Below are 16063 nucleotides of genomic sequence, written 5' to 3'. Positions count from 1 at the left end.
AAGTAGGTGTCTTAGCATCCTTATGTTGAAAACTGTAGCGGTATTTAGCTTCACTTTGAACTCAGAATTAAATTTAGTTAGCGCTTCCTGGACAGCTCCTCTGTCAGATGCATTCCGCCACCTAGTGGCAAGACAGCAGAACACAGTCCGTCTTTTCCCTCAGCACCGTGGAGGAGGACAGCACTCTCTTATTCCGGTGAGCAGTCTCTGCTGTGAGGAGTGTGTGCTCAAGCCGATCGATGGCTGGGAAGAGCTTTCAAGGGTTCCTGAAAGAGCCTGGCATCTCTCCAGTCTTTTGGAATCAGGGAAAGACTTCATGTTTAAGGAGTGGCTTCCTCCCTTGAGGGTCCCCCTTCTGAGGCTGAAGCGGGTGCTGCTGGCGGGAACCGAGGCACCGCTCTCTGGCTCTCTTGCTCTAAGGAGGGTCACTTCTATTTCAAGGACACGTCTGTGGCCTCACAGCCAACACCAGCTTCTTCTGGGCACATGCCTGAGAGTGTCCCTCTTTTGGCTTTGGAATTTTCAGTCACGGTCCACAAATTGAGGGAACACATGCCATGTTCCCCATGTGACTTGGGAGAAGACAGAAATGACCCCTGACCTTCCCTATAAAAGGAAGATGGTGTGATCAACAGAGCAACCAACACACACACTTTGAGAAATCCTCCTCCAAATTCTTTTAAATTTTTTAAAAACAATTTTTATTATAGTTATTTATTTAGTGGGAATGAGGGCAGGTGTGTGTACCATAGTGTACATGTAGAGGTCAAAGGACAGCTGGTCAGTTTGTCAGTTCTCTCTCTCTCTCTCTCTCTTTCTCTTTCTTTCTCTTTCTCTCTCTGTCTTTGGTTTTTCGAGACAAGGTTTCTCTGTCTAGCAGTGTTGGATGACCTGGAACTCACTTTGTAGACCAGGCTGGCCTCAAACTCACAGAGATCTATCTGCCTGCCTCTGCCTCCTGAGTGCTGGAATTAAAGTCCTGTCAGTTCTCTATTGTCCTGGTCCCAGGATTTCTCGATGGCTGGGGGCAGCAGAGATAAGGGAAGACACCTCAACCCTCCCAATCCATGTCCTCCAGTTCTAGGGCGCCTATCCTCAGCCCCCACTGGAGACCATGATAAGAGAAGGGTAGAAAGTACTGCATTCTGTATGCAGTCTGCAGTGTGCAGAATGAGTGCCAGCCACCTAGCCTAGGTCTGGACACCTGTGTGATTAGAAAACTGGCCATTTCCCCAATGAGAGCTCTGGACATTTTCTCTCTCAATACTGATTATTGGACCAGTACTCCGAACATACCATTCAGGTTAGTGCTCCTATGGGACACATTTAATTATTGTGATGGTTAATGCTGATTATCAAGTTGATGGGATTTGGAATCACCATGGAAACAAATCTGCAACTGGAGGTTTCTCTCTTGTCTGTCAGTTCCCAAATAACCATTCTGAGGCTTAATATTAATTACCAACTGGCCTATCAGCTCAGGCTTGTTATTAACTAGCTCTTACAACTTAAATTAACCGCTTTTTATTAATCTGTGTATCACCATGTGCCCTGTGGCTTACCAGCAATGCTTTGGCATCTGACTCCTTCAGTGGCTGCTGGCGTCTCCCCAACTCCGCCTTCTTTCTCTCTGTATCTCTGTTTGGATTTCCTGCTTAGCTATACTCTGCCCTGCCATAGGCCAAAGCAGCTTCTTCACCAATGATAATAAAACATATTCACACCCTACAGAGGGGAATCCCACATCGCAAATCTCTGTTCATATCTAATAGGGATTATCTAGATCAGGTTAACTGAAGTAAGAATATTCACTGTTCCATGGACTGGGAATCCTGAGCTTAGCAAAGGAGCTGAGCAGGTGGTCTTCTCCGCTCCCTGACGACAGATACAGTGTGACGAGACTTCTCATGCTCTTGCCTGCCAGGACTTCCGGGCCATAGTTAACTGAGCTCTTGAACAGTGAGTCAAAACAAACCCTCCATTCCTTAACTTGCTCTGGTGGCAGCGAGACAAATAACAAATACATTCAGACAGGACTGACCTGAAAAAGAAGAGAAAGGGAAGCCGGGGGCCCATCATTCCGTTCTCACCTCTCCAGCACTGGCTGGACAGGCAGGTGAGGCTTTCTTGCTGTCCTGATAGTTCCCATCAACTTCTTCAGGGTCCTGTGACAAATGTTCTTCAGCAAAGGAGCATGTTCCTGGACAAGGGAGGACTGTCAGGGCCCGTGGGCTCCAACATAGAAAACTATTTTCCCTAACTCGACCAATATGGAGGCGCGAGAAATAACGAGACACAGTTCACACAGTCATCACGGAAGGGCATCTCAGGCTTCATCTCTCCTGAAGATCTACCTGCGTTTATTATACAAAACACCTTTTATCCCTCAGGTAAACCAAGGTAGAAGCTCATTAATATTCTCTTTCTGGGGGATGTGGGGCTAGGGAAACATCTGCAACTTAGTCACCAGCTTTGGCAAACACCTCTCCTCAGGCGATCTACCTTTTAACAAAGGAGAAGGAGCCATACATCCTGGCCTTTGTTAGGCAGCTGTCTTACTTGTTTGGCAGGACTGCATCTGCCTAGTGGCCAGTGAGCCTGCCTATAAATTATCTTATATGATATATGGGCCCACAGAGGACTCAATCCTCTCTTCTTGTTGGTGAGTTACCATGGCAATAAGTGGGAGGGGCAGGCAGCATGGAAGACCATTGAAAGAATTTGGTGATATCATTTCTGCTTATAACATAGCAGACCAATCAATCCCCACTTCCAAAACCTGAACTAGGAAGTCGAATGTCTCCCTGCCATGGGAAGGCGATGTCACATGCTCTGTGATATTTTTGGACAAATGAGTTTACCAGAAGGCCCTCAGATCATGACTGCAGGAAAGGAGAGTGGGCCTGGCCCAGCATGCTGCTCAGTTCCTCATGGGCCCCCGTCACTCCCACAGTGGTCCTCTGTTTCACTGTGGTCTGTCTTACTCCAGTGTACACAGAAGTGGCAGCCTTAGAAATAACGTGTCTGCTCCCTGTCTGCATTTGCAGCAAGTTATGAGAGAAGCCAGACATATCCTGTGACATTTAAGCTCTGAAAGTTACCCTATCCTCACCTCCAGTCATTGCTGGTTTGTACATGGCATTGGTCAATGAAAGCATCCTCAGACACCAGTGTTCTCTCATCCTGGTGAGTCCTCTCCTGTTCACCTTCCTTCCCAGGCAGAGGAAGATCCAGGGCTTAGGCATCAACAGAAAGCAGGGGAAGAATTCCCTGCATACTCAGGGTAGCCAGATAGAAAGATATGAGGCTCAGGCTAGCCAAGCAGCCAGCATACGCTTTACCACCCTAGAGATGCCCTGGCCTCTTTTGGCATGGCTACGCTGAAACTGAGGGGTGGGGAGTTTTGGGGAGTGTCCCCAAAGTGTTCCATAGACCACTGATGCCAGAAACTCCTAGTTTGAAAGGCGCTCAATAGACTATATTAACTTACACCATAAGCCCAGAGTGAGTGCTGTGTCTGTCTGCCTACCCATCTTCCCTCTTTTCCTCTCTTTCTCTCTCTCTCTCTCTCTCTCTCTCTCTTCTCTCTTCTCTCTCTCCTCTCTCTCTCTTTCTCTCTCTTTCTCTCTCCTGCCTTTCTTCCTCTGAGTCGGGACACCTCAGGCTAGGGGTATAATGGGAACTGTGATTGGAGATGGTGAGAGACAGAAAGGGTACCAATAGGCAGGTGAGCAGGGATGTAGGCTAAGCCTAGCACTTGAGTGACCTTGAGCAGTCAGTGCAGTGTCAGAAAGAAAGCCTAAGCCTTGCAGACCCTGGGGCATGCCAACCCTCCATTCTGTCCTTGAGCCATGCTGTCAGCCCAGGAGAGCTGGAGAGCGTGGTCCCTGGGGAGACAGCTTCCTCCAGATCCCCTTTTGCTTAGCAACAGGGTTTTTGTTTTGCTTTATTTTCTTATTTATTTGTTCTTTCTTTGTTTTTTCAATACTGAGAATTCTGGGACTCCAACTCAGGGTATGGCAATTGCTAAGCAAGCAATCCCCCACTGTGTTGCATCTGCAGCCCTCTCTCCTACAGATTAGAAGTAGATTTACCCCAATGCTAAGCAAGCACTCCCCACACTGTGTGCATGCTGCAGCCCTCTCTCCTACAGATTAGAAGTAGATTTACCCAAGGTCAATGAGACCTTCTCAGGACAGTACCAACTGCCCTGTTTGCTTCTCTCTTTATACAAAGTACTGTGCCTTTAAATTGATAAAATTGAACACTCTTATTATAGCAAACTCAAAAGAGACTCAGCTGCTCCTACTACCCCCAAAATAGCACAATTGCTTCTTAGTGTGTGTCCTTCCTATATTTTCTCTCTATCAGTCAATTTTTAGATCTATTTCGCTGGTTGACATTTTTTGCATGTTTCAAGCTTATATATTTTTATATGTGTTTTCCCATTATAGCTTGTTATAAATGTTATAAATGACTCTTGTACATAGTATGATGAGGCAATACTCTCACATCTGATGTCATTATGATGACGGTGTTGACACGATAACAGTGATGGTGATGATGGACCTGGTGATAAGGATGTTGTGGGCAGAGTGATGATGACAGTGGGTGTCAGTGACTGGATGGTGATGGTGGTGATGGTGGATGGCCTTCTGTATGTAGTGATGCTGATGATAATAATGGTGGTTGATGATTGAGATAAGATGATGGCAGTGATGGTGCTGATCGCAGTGAAGTGATAACGCTGGATGGGCTATGTGGTGGTGCTGATGACAGTATATGAGAACTATGGCGAGGATGATGCACGGCGCTGATGGTGATGATGGCAATGTTGATGGTGATTATGGTGAATGGCATATGGCAATGCCACATAACTTATTCAGAAGGTAATTTTGGCCTTCTGTATCCTAATCTAAGAAGTCCTACTCTAAAGAGAGTAGTCTAAAGAAGAATCTATTATAAAAAAAAATAGCAAGTAGAAGTCCAGAACCATGGCATCCTCATCTCCTCTCTCTACGTGTGAGCAGGCCAGCAAATGTAACCAGTCTTTCTGCTGTAGTCTCAAAGAAGAGGAAAATGGTTTTTATGGCCTTGTTGGCTCAGAATGGCCTCACAAAGAAACAAAGCAGATGTTAACACCTCTGTATCGACACATTGTTTCCAATATTGTGGAGGGTGCTTGCATTTCTCCAGTTCCTTTGATGCTCTCATGGCCCTAGACCCGCTTAGGACAAATGCACACATGCATGCATGCACACACACACTCAATTTTCTGAGTCAGGGGTCAAGAATTGTGTAGTGATGGGAGCTGTGGGCAGGCTTGCTTTTTATCCTGCCCGGCTCCCCCATGGTTAGCTTTACACCCCGAAATAACAAACACACAAATTGTATTCCTTTAAACACTGCCTGCCTGCCCATTAGATTCATCAGCCTCTTACTCACATCTTGACTAACCCATATCTAATAATCTTGTAAGACACCACGAGTGGTGTCTTACTGGGAAGATTCAGCCATGTCTGACCTGGCAGCTGGCTTCATCGCATCTGGCTCCCTGAGGAGAGGGCTCTGCAGTCTGCCCCAGAGAGGCGAGGCATGGCGATTTGTCTCACTTAGGGAGGGCGTGGCATCTGACTTGAGCCATCTACCTCACTTCCTTCTTCCTGTTCTGTCTACTACACATACCCACCTAAGGGCTGGCCAAGGCAGTTTCTTTATTAAACAGAAGAACCCTCCCACAATCAAATTGGTAACAAGACAATAGAGATCATGGATCATGGTATATCTGAGGCTGTGTGTAAGCATTGCTTACACCGGAAGCCCAAGTAGAGGCCAGTTAATCCTGGGCAGTTGGATGTGCAGTGTGGAAGCGAACGAGTGTGTCATATTAAACACCTGTAACTTACCTAGCGGCCTCAAATACTGAGTACCCTTCGCAGTTTTCACCATCATTTCACCAGGCGCAAAGTTTCCCTACTATGAGAAATGCCCTTTTGGATTTTTCCCTTGACCTGCCACTGTCTTCTTCTTGCTGTCCCCTCCCATCACCACCACCCCGGCTGTCCACCTCAGCTCCCAAGACCCCAGGCATCTCTTCAACTTTGGCTAGGCCAACATCCTCATCTTCAGCTGAACCTGCCTTCTTCTCTTCAAACCCAAATAGTCAGCACCCTGAGGATGTGCCCATGGTGGCACAATCCGCCATGTCCCATACTGAATTAATATACTCCCTTAGCCCTGGAGCCCTTCCTCCCTACCGCCTGATCCAGGAATGAAGGCATGCCTCTCAGCCCTCTTTTTGTCCCACCAGCTGCCAATCACAGTGACTTGCAAGCAGCCACTCACTCCAGGCACTACAGGGGGCTATGCTCCTAGACCCCAACAACCTGAAGAACTGACTGGTGATCACAATTCTCCAAGAGAAGCTGGTAACCTTTCTGAAAGTCACACAGCAAAGAAGCAAAATCGTAATCCCCCTGACTCACGTTTCCAAGATCAACCTCACAGCTCTACCTTCCAAAGGCAAGCTGATTCCACCTCACAGGAAGCCTTGGCACATGTCTCCACCAGGTGCCATGCAACCCTGGCTTGTGCCTGCAGTTATCACTGCTGGAGCCACTGTGGCCTTGCTATTCCAGGCAGGCTAAGGAAGCTTGCTTACTGCTCAGCCTGAACCAGCTCACAGTCCCTCATGCCGCCAGGCCCAGGTTTTGCTCCAGTAGCTCTGGGTCACTCTCCAGCACCACACGTTTCCCATCACAGCATGCTCTCTGTCACCACAAGGTCTTCGGATGTCCGTTGTTCCCCCTCTTGTCACTCTTTTTAAAAAATATTTATCTATTTATTAGCATACAATATTCTGTCTGTGTGTATGTCTGCAGGCCAGAAGAGGGCACCAGACCTCATTACAGATGGTTGTGAGCCACCATGTGGCTGCCGGAATTGAACTCAGGACCTTTGGAAGAGCAGGCAATGCTCTTAACCACTGAGCCAGTCTCTCCAGCCCCCTCTTGTCACTCTCTTAAGCAGTCATCATTTTCATAACCCAGCTCCACAGTCACATTCTGAGGGGACGTGTGCCTTCGTGCCAGCTCTAGCCTCTGTTCCTCCTCCGGCCAATGCATCCCTCACCCCCTCTGACTGGTTTCCAGAGACCCTGTCTGTAAGGTCAACATCCACCCCACTCTGCCTGAACCATCACCTAGCACAGTTGGTATTCACGTACCTGTCATGCTGTGGCGAGCCTCAGTGAACACACAAAGGGCATTTGAGCTGCTTGGCACACCCTCTTCCTAACAAGAAGACTGTAGTCAGAGCTTTGTCCTTTGGGCTGAGCTCGAAAATCATGAACTTTGTTTCTTGGGGACAAATGCCCGGGGATGGAGTCACCCAGTTAAAGGACAAGAATGCCTTGAGGGTCTCCTGACACAATTTGAAAAAAAAAATCCAAAATTACAGTGGCAACGTGGTAGGCTTCTTCTCTTTTAGTAAATGACTCCTTTATTCCCTTTAAAGTGTCTTCTGGTGGAAGGCGTCCAGAGCTATTTTTTACCTAAAGGCTGTAAACCTCCTCATGCTCCAAGCACAGCACCCGCGAGGGTGAGGAAGCTGTCTGCCAGCCTCGCCATCCCCGGGCCCCACTGGCCACCGGCCCTCGCCTATTTCTAGGTCATTCGGAAAAAGTAAGTTATGTCCCAAACTAAGCTGTGCTTTGGGGAGAGGAGCTAAGTATTATGGGAAGTACGAATGACCCATTGCTGTCTTTCCTATCAAGGCTAATATAACAAAGGAAACTCCATCTTATTTGCAGGTGATGGTGGGCATACACCTTTAATCCCAGCACTCAGGAGGCAGAGGCAGGTGGATCTTTGTGAGTTCAAGGCCAGCCTGGTCTACAGAGTGAGTTTCAGAACTGGCTCCTTAGCTACTGAGAAAAACCTGTCTTGAAAATAAACAAACAAAAAACAGAAAAAAGGAAAGAAAGAAAGAAAGAAAGAAGAAGGAAAGAGAAAAATTAGTAAAAATGCCAGCTGTCAATGTTTTGTTTTGTTTTTTTCTGAGATCAAAGCACCCTTCTGCAGAAGTAAAACTTTACCCTTGCCAAAATACTTACTTGTCTGGTCACATTTTCTTGAGACCCTGGACTCATTTCTAACAGCAGCAGACATCTCTTTTCTGTTGTTTGCTTGTTTGTTTGAATCAAGGTCTCAATACATAGCTATCACTGTCCTGGATCACACTATGCAGACCAGACTGGCCTTGAATTCAGAGATCTGTCTGCTTCTGCCTCCCGAATGCTGGGATTAAAAGTGTGCACCACCATGCCTGACTTCGGTGAACACCTTTAAAGTTCTCAGAAGCCAGGAATCAAACCAAGGAACTGCAGGAGATGTTAGGAGAAGTCAGAGCAGAATGGGGTGTAAGAGTCTGGTCATCAAGCTTTCAAACGTTCCCCACAGACACGCTTCCTGAGTCTGTCTGCTTTACCTCTTAGGGACCTCAGAGGGCTGGAGACACACCGTTTTGGGATGTTTCAAGGAGGCTATTTCCAGTAAGTGAAGTGACCCACCTCCCCAGTAAGGCCTCCTCCATTAGCTGAGCCCCTGAACCCAATGGAGAGATGGTGAGTATGCTCTGCCTCAGCAGCGCCCCCTATCTTCACTCCCTCTCAGGTCTTTGAGCTTGACTTGCCATTTGGGTCCGGATTGATTTTGCCTGTTTTCTTTGCATTAGATCCTGGCCTCTCAGTCTCCATGTTTCATAGGTTCCAGTCCCAAAAAATTTATATCTCTCCATATCCTGGTTCTCTGAGGAACCCTCACAAGTGCAAAATCTTTCTTTCAGACAGAATCCTACAGGAGAATCTACCATGAAATGTGTGTGGTCACTGCCACTCTAGCTGAAGCAGCCAGAAGGGCAAAGGGACCCAGAAACTTTGGCCAAAACCCAAAGTGACAAACCTCCCCTGTGCTTGTCCTGCTAGACCCCATCCTCTCTGTCTCTGGACTGCCTCCAGCTGCACCTTCTAGGGTCTACTGTCTTAAATCTACCCCTGCAGAGACAGATAACAGATACAAGAGGGGAGGGCCTCATGACCCGTCTTAAAGCCCGCTCAGGTTGACCCTCTGGAATCCTTCCTCCAAAGCCACTTAGAAGCTGTGTTGCTAAAACAGTGCTGACTCCTCACTTGGGCCCAAAGGTAAATAACTGCAGAAGGAAAGCCCGGCCCTGTGCCTGCATTCTGCCTTCTGGCTTTCGTACTCTGGGTTACCCTTCTGACCTCTTCAGGTAGGCATGCTAATCACGAGAAGAAGCAGTGATTCCAAACCTACCTTGTCCTTTCAAGTATGAACCACAGAGATCAGAGCACAGGATATATCTTACTGTCTGCTCTTTGTATGGTGTCTCCTCCCAGACTCCACGCGGGGCCCCACAATGCCATACCTGCAATGACCTGTGACTCCAAACAGCCCGAGCCTCATGCAAAGCACATCACCAATGAGTTGAGGCAGAGGCTGCCCTGGTATAGAAACTATTGCCTTCTAAGAAACCAGCAGTACGGGACCTCAGCTGACCACCCAGCCAAGTCAGAACTGAGGCAGAGACCTGAAAAATAGATACTCTGAAAAGACTGTTTAGTTACACATATGCCTTGCCCTTCCCACCCCAGTTCTCTCTGTGTTAATAAAGCACGTTGTCAGGAAGTCAGAAGACAGACTTGGGAGGCCCTGGACCTGTTAATCTGCTCTTCCAATGCAGCCGTATTGATAAGTCTCTTCTCCTCTGCTCTTCACCACTGTGAGACTGTCTTGAACTGACAAGAAACCCAGACTCCCAGATCCTGTGATGATCACTTTTCTGTGTGTGAATGTTCTAAAATCCAGGAAATCCTTACGTGGTGTGTCATCTTCTGTCTCTAAGGAGGGACCTAGAAGCTGGTTTCCCTATGCTTCACCAGCCAGCGTACTTTCCTTGCTATCTGATTTTTAATAAATTATTCCATTTTGAGCTCAAGAGATAGTTCAGCAGTTAAAAGCACTTACTGCTTTTCAGAGGACCCAGATTCTGTTCCAGAACCTGCCAGCTCCAGAGGATTCAAAGCTCTTCTGCATTAATTAGTTTCTTTCCTTTCTTGGACTGTTTAGGGTTTCTATTCTATCACTTCCGGAAGTAGATGTTAATTTTTCAGTTATTAAATTCATTATTTCCAGTTTTTAACATTATTCCATCTATTACCATACTCTTTTATCATTTTCTATTACACTGCATGTTAAGTTGAATACCTTATTTATATGCATTTGGTTTAGTTTGCCATCACAGCCTCCTGCAGTTGTTGCTATGATGTTTTTCCATTTTCATTAGTTTTTTTTTTGTTGTTGTTCACTTGTAACAACTTCTTGCTTTTTTAACAACTTTTTTCTTAAGGTGAAAATTATTCAAGAGTATTTTTAGTTATTAGCTAATTTTAATACTATTAAAAGCTTTATTACATTCATGAGATTTTTAAAAGATTCATTTTCATTTGTATGAGTGTTTCACCTCTATGTATGTTTGCATATGACATATATGCCTGTGGGAGGTTAGAAGAGGGCATTGGATCCCCTAACTGGAGTCAAGGGGGAGGTGTTTGTGAGTCACCGTGTGGGTGCTGGGAACATGAACTTAGGGTCCTCTGCAAGAACAAGTATTCTTAAGTGATAAGTCATCTTTCAAGCCTCTCCTGACATTTCTGAACTTCAAGGATAAATAAGAAACTCCAACTTCTGGGAGTGTTGTGAAATATTGAACTATGTAAGATGTGTTGCACTTGTTTATGCCGCATTTGTTTAGTTATGTAAAGATGTGTTGCATTTGGGCTGGAGAGATGGCTCAGAGGTTTAAGAGCACTGCCTGCTCTTCCAAAGGTCCTGAGTTCAATTCCCAGCAACCACATGGGTGGCTCACAACCATCTGTAATGGGACTTGGTGCCCTCTTCTGGGCGGCAGGGGCATGCACACAGACAGACTATTGTATACATAATAAATAAATATTTTTTTAAAAAAAGATGTGTTGCCTTTGTTTCACCTTGCCTGCCTAAGGTACCTGACTGGTATAATAAAAAGCTGAATGGCCAATAGCTAGGCAGGAGAGGGACAGGTGGGACTGGCAGGCAGAGAGGATAAATAGGAGGAGAAATCTAGACTCAAGAGAAGAGAGAGGAGAAGATAATGAGGGAGAAAAAGAGGGACATGCCCAGAGTCAGAAGCCAGGCAGCAGCCAGACAGACAGACATGGAATAAAACACACACAGAAAGAAAGAAAGAAAGAAAAAAAGAAAAAAAAAAAGAAAAAAAGAAAGGAAGAAAGAGAGGGAGGAAGAAAGGAAGGAAGGAAGAAAAAAAGAAAGAAAGAAAGAAAGAAAGAAAGAAAGAAAGAAAAAAAAGAAGGTAGGTAAAACCCCCCAGAGACAATATGGTGCGCCAAATGTAGCAGACTTTTTCTCTTGGACCACTAACCAACTCCTAAATCATGACACAGAGACTTATTATTAGTTATGAACGCTTGGCCTTCGCTCTTATTTTAATCTTTTTCTCTTTATCCACGTTTTACCTTGGGGCCTTTTAAATGTAACAAATGAAACACACCTTTACACAGTTAAAGTAATATTCCGCAGTATAAACAAATGTAACACCTCTTTACGTAGTTAAATATTCCCCAACAGGGGAGGACATCACATTTCTCACATATAGAAGTGCCTATTGCCCACCCCGAGATGTCTGGCCTTAGAACCTGTGCTACAGGTTATATAGCAAAGGGGGAATTGCAGTTGCTAGTTGGAGGTCTCTGTATTGGCCCCATTTTCTATCTCATCACACAATGCCTGAAGCTGAGGAATGCATAAGGAGGTTTACTTAGCAGTGTTGAAGTTGGTAGTCCAAAGTGCTGGTCACCAGCTCTGTTGAGGACTCCAGATTCAGAGTACAGGGTACTAGAGAAGGGACTGGTTTGTTCTTTTATTGTAACTGCCTTTCAAGAACTAGCCAGGGTATTGGGAGAATTCTTTAATCTTTTCTAAGGGTAGCATCTCCAGTGATCTAATGACCTCCCAGGAGGCCCTATCTCTCACAGCTTCCCCTGCCCCACAACATGGCCACACCAAGGCTTAAGCCTCTAATGCATATATGAACCCTTGGTGGACAGACTCCATCCAAACTGCAGCAGCCTTCAGTTTGGAGGTGACACGTGTAACCCCTGGGTCCAATACTCACAGGGTCCCTAATAGTGGGAAGATGATAACAAAGAGGTCTGAGGGAGTGACCACAGAAGTAAGGTCCATATGCTAATTGAGTCAAGGCATGTGGGCAGATTCTAACATGTGGACAGGTGAGGGGCATAGTTTCTCCAAGTCTCCAGAGGACTTAACCTTCCTGACCTGATTCAGACATCTGCAGAACCATAAAGTTAAAATGTGCTCTGTTTCAAACTGCCTAGCCTGTGTATCATTTGTTTGCCATGTCTGCCACAGACACTAAAGCACAATGTGGAAGACAGAATCAGACCGGCCTTCGGCTTTTTAACTGTGACTTAGAGCTAGAAGCTCTGGGATCTCTGAGGAGCGAAGACCACAGGCCTGCCTAAGACTCCATTTAGTACAGCAGAGAAAACAAAGGTCATCCCTTCTAAAGAAAGCATATGTCTCCTGTACCCGTCTTCTCCAAAACCCGGAAAATCCTGGGTTTTGTTTGTCTGCAACTTGACTGAGCTAGAATTTGCATCCTCTCAAGCTCACCTTGTGAAAGTGTGCACTCAGTGGGCTTAGCATATTCTAGAGTGTGCCACCGTCACTACTAATTTTAGATGTTTTTTTCTCATCTCTCCAAAGAAACCTCATTTGCTAGGGCTGCCACGACAAAATCCCACGGGTGTGTGATTAAACAACAGCTGCCTATTTCCCCACAGTTCTGTAGGCTGGAAGTGCAAATAAAGGTACCAGCCGTGTTGTGTGTGTCATAGGCGCATGTGTTTGAACACTTGGTCCCAAATTGGAAGACTGGAATCTGCAGGAGGTCTTGCTCACAGGAGGAAGTGGGTCACTGGGGATGGGCCTAGAGGCCCTGCCCACTTCCGGTCCACTAGCTTCCACCCATACTCCCAAAGCTGAGTCTGAGTGTGCCATTAGTCAGCATCTGGAGCATAGATGCTGTTATATAATCGCCTCCTAACCGTGATGTTCCACTGCCATGTTGGAAAAATCCCTGTCATTATATGACTTTCTATTTGTTCTGCAGATCTCAATATTTATTTTTAGCTTTATGTGCATTGGTATTTTTTGCCTGTATGTTTGTCTGGTGCTAGAGGTGTTTGGATCCCCTGGAATTGGAGTTACAAACAGTGTTGTGAGCTGTCACATGGGTGCTGGGAATTGAACCCAGGTCCTCTGGAAGAGCAACCAGTGCTTTTAACCACAGAGCCATCTCTCTAGCCCTGTTTTGCACCTCTAAAAGCTTCTTGAAACTGTTACCATGTTGGAGCATGGTATTTGGGGTAAGCTGAATCTGTGTTCCTGGGCCACGCTCACTCATATTTGGCTCCAGAATAACCTTCTCATTCCCTTTGAGATGGACAGCTTTGGTTTTTGAGCTGACAACAGAAAAGTGTGCCATTTTTTTCTTAGATAAGCATCTCTTCTGTTTTTTTTTTTTACTGCTTGTTGAAATTTTGACATTATGTATTATTTTGTCACAAGAATTCTTTTTTATACTCGATTGCTCTCCTTCGGTGTCTTCCTGACTTGGGATGGCAAGATGGCTCAGTGGGTAAAACCATTCAGTTTCTGCACATGAGTAAGGTATTCCATTTGCAGCCTTCAGTCCTTGGAAACTAAGCATTAATTACTGACAAGGTCAGAGCCCTATGCTCCAGTGACTCCCTCTGAGGGTCCTATGCTCTTGCATTGGACACTAAGTTCCCAAAACATACTCTTCAGGAGACACATTGAAACACCATGGTTCTGCTCCTCCAGAACTTCTGGCCAGTCTGCTCAGGGAATGTAGTGGCTTTATCTTCTTGAATGGTGGGAATGCTCAACTCCAGGCAGTACTGCAACAGCCATGAGTTTCTGTTTCTCCTCAAGACCCACAGCTCCTGCAGGACAGCCACCATAGGTTCCCTCCCCCCCCCCCCCTCTGTCATCTTCCCTCAACTGTTCCCTGTCTTGGTATCTTCCCAAGAAGCGTGGGCAGCAAAGCTCTTGGTGTAGGAATCACCCCCTTCAAGCTCTGCAACAGAATGTTAAGGAGAGTCACCAGAGGAGTGGAGGAAACTCAAGAGGGGAAGAGTACAAAACAGAAACCCCAGGCTAGCCTCAAGTTGTGAGGGCAAAATGGATCAAAGGTCATTTTCATTTCTTGCCGAACCAGAACACAAGCACGCTTTGTTGGTCTTCCATGCCCAACTGCAGCAAGTACAAGTACTTCCACAGAAAAGGAGCTAGGTGTTCTGGGAAAGGGAAAATGATCGTCCCCACGCCACTCAGCGAAGTCATTAAATTAGCAGTTCAGGTCCCAAGGAGGTCTCCTCAATCTGTTTTCTCATCAGCCGGCCTCATGAGCTGCAGGAAGGGACTGGGGGAGGACAGGCAGGGGCCACTCCCATCCTCTGCTATGTCCTGCTTCCCTGGGCAGGATGCTGAATCTTTGTCTAAAGCAACTCTAGGATGCTTGCAGTGCAGATGCCTCACATTTAATACCATGGCAGCTCAACACACTTCCAGTTCCTCATCCAATAGGTGGGAATCCTAAAGCCACCTTACAGGCTGCTGAGGATCAGTTGATGTATCAACTACAGTAGGAAACAGACTCTGAAAGGCTCTTTCCCACAATTCTCATCACCCCTACCTGACCTTCTTCCCCTAACAACCGCCATTTGAAGCCAATGTCTATTTAGCAAAGCTTGCACATACAGAATTAGAAGAATTTGTGTTTTCCCACTCTTTGATACAAAGTGTTACAAAAAGTTAACGTTTTGAAACATGTGACTTCAAGATTTCTTTCTGGAGGCCACCAATCCTCAGCTTTGAAAAGTTTCTTCACAGTGTCAGTGATTTTATGACACGTGATGTGTGGGGTGCAAAGGCAGACAGGATCTTCACAGCACACCCGCCAGTTGATGTTTCTTGCCAAGTCACAGCATGGCAACAATTTGTTAGATCCCAGGACCCCAGGGGCAGTAGGGAGGACAACCCCATCTGGAGATCAGTAACCAAATACAGGAAGGGCACCAATAAGCCAGGCTGGAAATCAAAGGATTGCACCAACCAGGGCTAACCCTGTCTCTCCTGGGCATACCTGGGCTGCTTTCAGGTGACCTGAGGCTCGAACATTCTGTCATTCTTAGGATGTGACAAGGCTCTTCTGAAACAACAGACCAATCTGAGACCCCAGGAAGACTGGAACAAATGAGGTTAGGATGGCTATAACCTCAGGAACTGCTAACAGTACAGCAGGTTAAGGAATCCAGTAGATTGCCTGTCTTTTCAGCTCACAGTGCTCTGTGAATGCCCTGGAAAGCCTGTACAACAGGGCTCCAGGTGCCACCTGGCACCCTCCCCGCTCAGCCTTGCCTCCCAAATCACGCCATTGGACCCACACCTCCCCACCTACCCTTTCCCTCTAGCTCTTGCACCGGCAGGGCTTCCCTGGGGGCTCCGCCCCACCGGGCCCGCCTTGCTCTCAGGGTCTACCCCGAGCTCCGCTCCGAGGCCCAACGACCCTCCAGAGTTCCGGCGGAGCTCACACCCCCAGTTTCTCCCCTACTAACTCCTTTCCTCATAGCCTCTCCTGTTCCTGCAGGGCCACCCCGACTGCGCCCACCGCTCTGTCCCTTGGTCGGGCCCGGATCGCCAAGTCCTGTCCTCTAGAACCCTCACCTTGCAGTTTAAGTCCTGCCCCTCTGAGTCCTAGACACGCCAACTACCCCGCCTCCTAGACCCAAGCACCCCAAAGCTTTCCCGCTGAAGTTGGCACTGTCTTTCTCTCGGACACAGGGTCTCACCACATAGCCCTGACTGCCCTGGAACTCAAT

Source organism: Arvicola amphibius, chromosome 7 (assembly GCF_903992535.2).
Source record: "Arvicola amphibius chromosome 7, mArvAmp1.2, whole genome shotgun sequence".
Taxonomy (NCBI): Eukaryota; Metazoa; Chordata; class Mammalia; order Rodentia; family Cricetidae; genus Arvicola; species Arvicola amphibius.
This window is presented reverse-complemented; position numbering follows the sequence as displayed.